This window comes from Rutidosis leptorrhynchoides, chromosome 2, assembly GCF_046630445.1.
Source record: "Rutidosis leptorrhynchoides isolate AG116_Rl617_1_P2 chromosome 2, CSIRO_AGI_Rlap_v1, whole genome shotgun sequence".
NCBI classification, from domain to species: Eukaryota; Viridiplantae; Streptophyta; class Magnoliopsida; order Asterales; family Asteraceae; genus Rutidosis; species Rutidosis leptorrhynchoides.
In genome coordinates this window covers 504921076-504929328 of record NC_092334.1, presented here as the reverse complement: position 1 = coordinate 504929328, position 8253 = coordinate 504921076, and the positions used below count along the sequence as shown (strand labels likewise).

Here is an 8253-nt window from a genome sequence, read left to right as displayed (position 1 = left end):
CGAGACATTAATTTAAAAAGGTTGAATATAACTTACAATGATTAATAATAGCGTAGCATTACACGGGCAGAATTTCGACTTACAAACTTAAAACATTTGCTAACATAACCTTATTATTATTAAACTTAAATTAAAATTAAAATTAAAATTATAATATAATTATATATATTGAGAGAGAGATTGATGAAAAAAGGAGTACAAAACTCGGCAGATTTCGTGGCCTTTTATAGGCAGATTCTGAAATGACTGCTCCGCTATCGTAAAGCTAATATGCCTTCCAGGTCCGAGATCACTAAGGAATGCCTTCCAGCTCATCCAGGTAATTTCAACGTGGGCTGCTTAATATTTTATAATATAATATATATATATAATTAATTATATATTATATTATATTCTTGTGCATAGTTGACTTGTAATTTTTAGTCCGTTGCGTCGCGCGTTGAGAGTTGACTCTGGTCCCGGTTCCGGATTTTCGAACGTCCTTTCGTACTATTTAATATCTTGTACTTTGTGTTTTGCGGCTCGTACTCTTGTAACTTTTAGATGTTTCTCATCAATAATTTGAACCGCTTTGATTATACTTTGTACTTTATACTTTTTAGCTTTTTGGTCATTTGCGTCTTCAATTCGTCGAATCTGTCTTTTGTCTTCACCTTTTATTATTTAAACGAATATTACTTGTAAATAGAACAATTGCAACTAAAAGCTTGTCTTTCTTGAGAGATAATGCTATGAAATATATGTTCGTTTTTAGCATTATCAAATATTCCCACACATGAGCGTTGCTTGTCCTCAAGCAATATAGTCTTGAAATAAAAATACTAGAATCACTTCTTTATTCCTCACACTTTGTACATCAGTGATTTCTATACGGCGGTATGAACAATGGTTGTAACGATGTGGTTTACAGTCCCACATGACTATGAAAATTAGATCCTTTAAGGAAATTGGATCTTTATGAAAATATTTGATCTTGAAAATTCAATCTAGCTTTTACCCTAGATAAGTTTTTCGGAATAACCCTTCACCGGTGTTTGCAAATTATTTTTATGGGTTTGGTGGGTTTCAGATTTGAAAATTTTACCTCAAAACTTGCGGTTTTGTTTCACCCACTTGCTAACCTTGTATTGGGAAAGCAACACGTCCAGTATACTTGCTCCGTATATTACCTTTCGGTAAACTACCGTCTGGTTGTAAAGGAAAGCGTTGAACAAGCAACTGTTAAGGCAATGTCCCGTGACATGCTTTTGATTATGGTCTATATCATGTCGGATGCAATTACTATCCTTTGTAGGAGCAATAGTAAAGATCACCCTATAGTTTTTCGGTCTGGCACAAGGTCCTGTCTTTGACCATGATATGCAACCACCGTTTTTACGGTTGACACCTGATTTGGTTCAGGTGACCTAATGAATTCCGGTGAATTCTTAGGATTTTACGTTCAATGGTAATGAACGCATTGAAAATGGTTTTTCAGAAAATAAATCGGTTTTAATTTGATCAAAATATTTTCTCGTTCAAGCTCGAGTTTAGATATCATCGAATTCTATGAGTTTGTAATTCTCAATCTTTAAAGTCAATCTCAAGGATTGAGTAATATCAGTCTTAAAAGCTAATTTTTAATCTTTAAGGAGATTATCCTTTCTGGGGGTCTGATTCATTAGTCTTATCAAGCTAATTTGCACGGCGCCCCCCATTGTACGAGACAGATCCTCTCATGGTTAGGATAAGTCTGACCACTTGGCGACCCTGTTTGATGCTGAGGTCCGTGGATTTCCAGCTGATTTTCGAGAAAACTTTTCAAGATTTTTTGTAGACTCTACAACTAGTCTGGAGGACAACTTCCTGACCTAAATCAAGAAGCGCGTGTCTTTTTCGGAAGACTTTACTTCCTTTCAATGATGGAATTGATTCATCGTGTAGATCCATCTTTTCTTTCAAATATATTATAAGAGATTGGGTAAAACTGATAAAATTGTCCAAAACAAAAGTATCATCAGTTATTTGTACAAAAATATGTGATATATGTTTTAAATAACTTGGTAAATTTTTCCCACACTTGGCTTTTATTTTCCTTTCTTTACCTTTTTATTGTCCTCTATTCCATTTTAAATGAATTCTAACATTTTGGGTTGTTTCTCAATTTATGTCCTTTCCGAGGTAACAATAATTTCGCTGTTAACACCTAGTTTTATCGTTCATAAATTTGTATAAACATGATTTTGAATTCATTTATTTGAAAATTTTGAAAAATTTTACTAGAATTGGGTAGTCAGTATATAAGACTAGGGTTGTTCTTTATTATCAGAGAGCACTAGATTCTAATACAACTACTGCGTTACTAGTATTTTTTAATGGTAACCAAGTGTTTAAGTTTAAAATTTTAAAAATCTGAAAGAATTTAACCCCTTCCCACACTTAAGATCTTGCAATGCCCTCATTTGCAAGAAATCAGTACAATTTAAATTATTGAGGGTGATTAGCGTAGAAAAATGATTAAATTTTTACCAAAGTTTCCAAATATTTTGGCGTTTGTTTGTTGAATGATAAATGGTGCACATCATTTGTTCATTCCTGCAGTTGTTATTTCACATATATTTTGCATCATGTCGTCAAAATTAGTTGCTTTTGCTGAACTTAATGCCAGTCTTTGAAAATGCGCTGTTTTACCCTGTTTTGTACATGAGATGAACTACAAACATATATATACATATTTTTGAAGTTGAGTTGTAACAACCCAAACCAATAACCAACCGAATACGCGAAACAAAACTTTTTTTTTTTATCAGTAGAGTGCGCCACGCGCACTCCTTAGGGTGCGCGGCGCGCACAGGACCACATTCAGTTCTGTCCGGTTTTATCAATTTTCAAATAAAGATCTCCCACTTCCCGACATATTTAGACGAAACGCTTTTCACAACATGTTATAATGGTTAAAACTCACACGATTCAATAATAAAATGAGTTTTACAAATTGGGGCCCACATCGGCCGTTTTACGAGTTTCATACAAAAGTTCGAGTTTCGACCACACTAGTTTAAATTCCAAACGACACTAGAGCATGGTGTTTGGGGTTAAACTACCCAAATCTCGGTCAAACTCCAAAATCTGTCACATCCAAAAGCGTCCCCTATCAAACAACAAGCGGAAAATCTCTAATCCAACCGTACGCCCTTACCCTTATCAACGCCCGAGCCTATAAAAGATAAACAACGAGAGGGTAAGCAAAGCTTAGTGAATGCAATAATTATACATATAGATATATAACTTACTTACTTGCAAACACTTACAACACATCCCCATACATACTAGCAACATAATTAGCATACCTTTATAATGTATAACGTTAAATCCTCGATAACATAAGCTAGTATAACAATATCATATAATGCAACAACACAATACGTTATAACACAATACATAAGCATTGATGTTCACAACATCCATTAGTATTCGAATCCCAAGGCTAGCTCAACGAATGGTATCGTCAACATCGAACTTAATTCCCATTCGTCCCAATAAATGTGGTATCATCAACATCGAACTTAAACCCACATATGAGGTATCGTCAACATCGAACTTAAACCCTCATCGAATTTCACTACACTAGCGGTATGGCTTCGTCAACATCGAACTTTAAATCCATACATGAGGTATCGTCAACATCGAACTTAAACCCTCATCAAAATGAACCAACAATATACTCTAGGTTATGGTATCGTCAACATCGAACTTTAACCCATACCCCACAAGTAAATAAATCATATACATACATATATAATTATTCCACTCACCTCAACGATTTGGTGATGATTTTATACTTTCGAATGCTTCAAAGCCGAGTACCTAATACAATAAGTATTCAATCAACAAACAAACTTGTTGGGCTAAACACCAACAATTCACTCAAGTGCATTTAATGACTTAAATGCATTAAATGCCCCATTTTCACCAAAACAGACCCTTAAGGGTCAAGACCCTCGTCAATCACTTAAAAGCTAGTGATTAAGGTCTATCAACACTAACTATAACACAATTAGGGTAATTCATACCCATAATCCCAAACTAGTTAAATCATTAACCCCTTTGACTCATTTAAAGTCAACACACCCATTTCGGGTCATCCACTAACCCAACTAACACCCATTTACCAATTAGCTAGGTGTGCTAGTAATTAACTAACCAATTAGGACTCATAACATCAATTAACACTTTGAAACCCTAAGTTAGTTACCATTGAGTTTTCATGACTCCATCTTACCCAAGAACACCTAAAATCAACAATTATGGGTTTTATGTTCTTCATTTACCCAAACCCTAACCCTACACAAAATCAAAGTAGGGAAATCAAGATTAGAGCTTACCACTACAACCCCAACGTAGCTAGTGAGTAGATGAACGACTTTAATACCCGCACTTTGGCCCGAGAACAACTTCTTCCTCTTGGATTTAAGCTTTCTCACTCAAGAAATCACACTCTCTCTCCAAAATTAAAGTGAAGAAGATAAGGTTGTTGAAAATGGAGTGAATGATACCCCAAGATCTGACCTACTGGCCTCCAACACGTCCACAAGTGAAATTACCAAAATGTCAATCAAAATATCTGAAAAAAACAACAGAACCCGGCTACAGTGAGGAGTGCGCCAGGCGCACCCCTAAGTGTGCGCTGAGCGCACCCTGCTAAGTTCGCCCTCTGACCTCTGTTTTAATATACAAGGTCACCCACACTTCATGTACCCTATTTACTCTGCTGTACAATGAAGATTAGGGTCTTACAACTCTCCCCCACTTGAATCGGAGCGCATCCTCGCTATCCAAGCCGCATGACAAGAGGGAAGATAGACCAACACAAACTCTTCGGGCTCCCAAGTAAATTCAGAACCTTTACTACGACGCCATTGAACTTTAAAAGTTCTCACTTCTTTATTTCTCAACCTTTTGACCTTCTCATCGAGTATGGCAATCGGCTCCTCAATATATTCTAACTTATTGTTTAGTTCAATCTCGTCTAATGGCACCCATGATGAATCATCCGCAAGACACTTACGGAGATGGGAAACATGAAATGTATTATGGATCCCCGCAAGCTCTTCTGGTAATTCCAAACGATACGCGACTTCACCAACACGAGCTAAAATTTTAAAAGGACCAATAAACCGAGGAGCTAACTTTCCCCATTTTCGAAACCGAATAACACCTTTCCATGGCGAAACCTTAAGCATCACCATGTCACTTTCTTGAAATTCGATCTTTCGTCTACGCTTGTCGGCATACGACTTTTGTCTATCTTGAGCCTTTTTCAAATGATCCCGAATCATATCAATCTTGCTATTTGTTTCTAAGACCAAATCGGTATTCCCGATTTCTTTTTGACCAATCTCACCCCAACAAATCGGAGTTCGGCACCTCCGCCCATAAAGTATCTCGTAAGGTGGCATCCCGATACTAGTATGATAACTATTATTTTACGAGAATTCCACCAAAGGTAAGTGCTCATCTCAAATTCCACCAAAATCAATAATACACGCCCGTAACATATCCTCCAAAGTTTGGTTCGTACGTTCAGTTTGGCCGTCCGTTTGAGGATGATACGCCGTGCTCAAATTCAATTGTGTACCCATATCTTCGTGAAACTTTTCCCAAAACCGAGATGTAAAACGGGTATCTCGATCCGAAATAATAGATATAGGAACCCCATGTCGAGCGACTACCTCCTTGATAAACAATTTAGCCAAGGTCTCCGATGATATCGCTTCCCGAATGGGAAGAAACAAGGCACTCTTCGTCAACCGATCAACTATTACCCAAATAGAGTCAAATTGGGTTCTCGCCTTCTTTGGTAACTTTGTAATAAAATCCATGGTAATGTGCTCCCATTTCCACTTCGGGATTTCTAACGGTTGTAATTTACCATACGGTTTTTGATGTTCGGCTTTAACTTGCAAACACGTGACACATTGCTCAACATACTTAACAACATCACGTTTCATGCCCGGCCACCAATACTCCTTCTTTAAATCAAGATACATTTTTGTTGCGCCCGGATGAATGGAATACTTTGACTTATGTGCTTCATCAAGTAGCACTCGTCGATAATCCCCCATCTTCGGCACCCACACCCTTCCTTGAAAAGACAACAACCCACGCGAACCCATAGTAATGAATTCCGATTGTCCCACAATTCATTCCGCATGCTTGTTGTGAACGTAAGCTTCAATTTGAATCACGCCAAGTTTTTCAAGAAAATCGTTAGTAATAATCATACGTAACAATCCCAATCGTAACGTCGGGTGGTGACTCTTTCGACTTAACGCATCCGCGACCACATTCGCTTTACCCGGATGATAAAATATTTCACAATCATAATCTTTCACCACATCCATCCATCTACGTTGACGATAATTCAAATCTCTTTGATAAAAAGGATGTTTCAAACTCTTGTGATCCGAATAAATCGTACACTTGACACCATACAAGTAATGGTACCAAATTTTCAACGCATGAACAACCGCCGCCAACTCAAGATCATGAGTCGGATATTGCGTTTCGTGTTCCTTTAATTGTCGAGAGGCATAAGCGATGACTTTACCCCTTTGCATTAGAACACACCCGAGCCCATTTAAAGAAGCATCACAATAAACCGTCATGTCTTCCACACCTTCCGGCAATACTAACACCGGAGCTTGACATAACTTCTCTTTTAACAATTGAAAAGCAATTTCTTGCTCGTTCTCCCAATTAAATCTTGCGTTCTTTCTTGTCAATTTTGTCAATGGAGAAGCGATCTTAGAAAAGTCTTGGATAAACCGACGATAATAACAGGCCAATATGAGAAAACTTCGGATTTTCGTAGGCGTAGTCGGTCGTCCCCAACTCTTTACCGTCTCAATCTTCCCCGGGTCCACTTGAATACCATTTTCGTTCACAATATGGCCAATGAATTGAACTTCCCTTAGCCAAAAGTCACATTTGGAGAATTTAGCATACAACTTCTCCTTTCGCAACGTCCTTAGCACACTCCGCAAATGATGTTCATGTTCCTTCATACTCTTCGAATAGACAAGTATGTCGTCAATGAACACAATTACCGACTTGTCCAACATAGGTTGACACACTCGGTTCATAAGATCCATGAATGCCGCCAGTGCATTCGTAAGACCAAAAGGCATAACTACAAACTCAAAATGCCCATAACGCGTTCGAAAAGCCGTCTTCCCGATATCTTCCTCGCGGACCCGCATTTGGTGATAGCCGGACCGTAGGTCGATTTTAGAGAAATACGTTGCACCTTGGAGTTGGTCAAACAAATCGTCAATCCGTGGCAATGGATAACGATTCTTGATCGTCACCTTATTTAACTCCCGATAATCGATGCACATCCGCATACTACCATCCTTCTTCTTTACGAATAAAACCGGAGCACCCCACGGCGAAGCGCTCGGTCGAATGAAACCCTTCTCAAGTAACTCTTGGGTTTGATTTAACAACTCTTGCATTTCCATCGGCGCTAAACGATAAGGAGTTTTAGCAATGGGGGTAGCCCCCGGAACCAACTCAATGCGAAATTCAACTTGTCTTTCCGCCGGAACACCCGGTAACTCATCCAGAAAAACGTCTTCAAATTCATTCACCACCGGAATTTCACGAATAGATGGTGGATCATCTCGAGTATCAACAACATGGGAAAGAAAAGCCATGCCACCACTAACAAGGAAACGACGTGCCCTTGCAAAAGTGCATATCGGCACAATTCTTCTCCGCTTATCACCATGAATAATTAACTCTCCCCCACTTGGGGTCTTTACCCGAATAAACTTATCATGGCATGCAATATCGGCTCTATTATGATCGAGCCAATCCATACCAACGACGATATCAAAATCACCCAAAGTCATCGGAATGAGATCGATTTTAAAATTTTCAGCACCAAACACAACGTTACAATTTTCACACACATCAACCACTAGCGCTGTCTTGCCATCCGCTATTTCAACTTCTACCGGACGACTTAACTTAACTAGCGGTTTATTTAACTTAGGCACGAATCTTGGAGAAACAAACGATAAATTGGCACCACTATCAAATAGGATTCGTGCCGGATTAGAGTTAACCATGAAAGTACCTGAAACGACTTCGTTGGATTGCTTGGCCTCCTCATTCGTCATCAAATAGTTGCGACCCCTAGCCGTGCCCGCCGCTTTCTCCAACCGTTTAACATGATCGGTGTTCAAGTCGGGGCACTCTGACTTTCGG

At 38.5% G+C, this 8253-nt stretch overlaps 1 long non-coding RNA gene across 1 annotated transcript; it reads right to left on the bottom strand.

Annotated features, from left to right (window-relative positions):
• Positions 1-3117: 3117 nt before the first annotated feature.
• Positions 3118-4428, bottom strand: LOC139894428 (uncharacterized). The gene is made up of 3 exons (XR_011774976.1): positions 4365-4428; positions 3795-3846; positions 3118-3196 (listed from the first exon to the last, which is right to left on the bottom strand). It is a non-coding gene; the product is annotated as an uncharacterized lncRNA (long non-coding RNA).
• Between the last annotated feature and the right edge of the window lie 3825 nt (positions 4429-8253).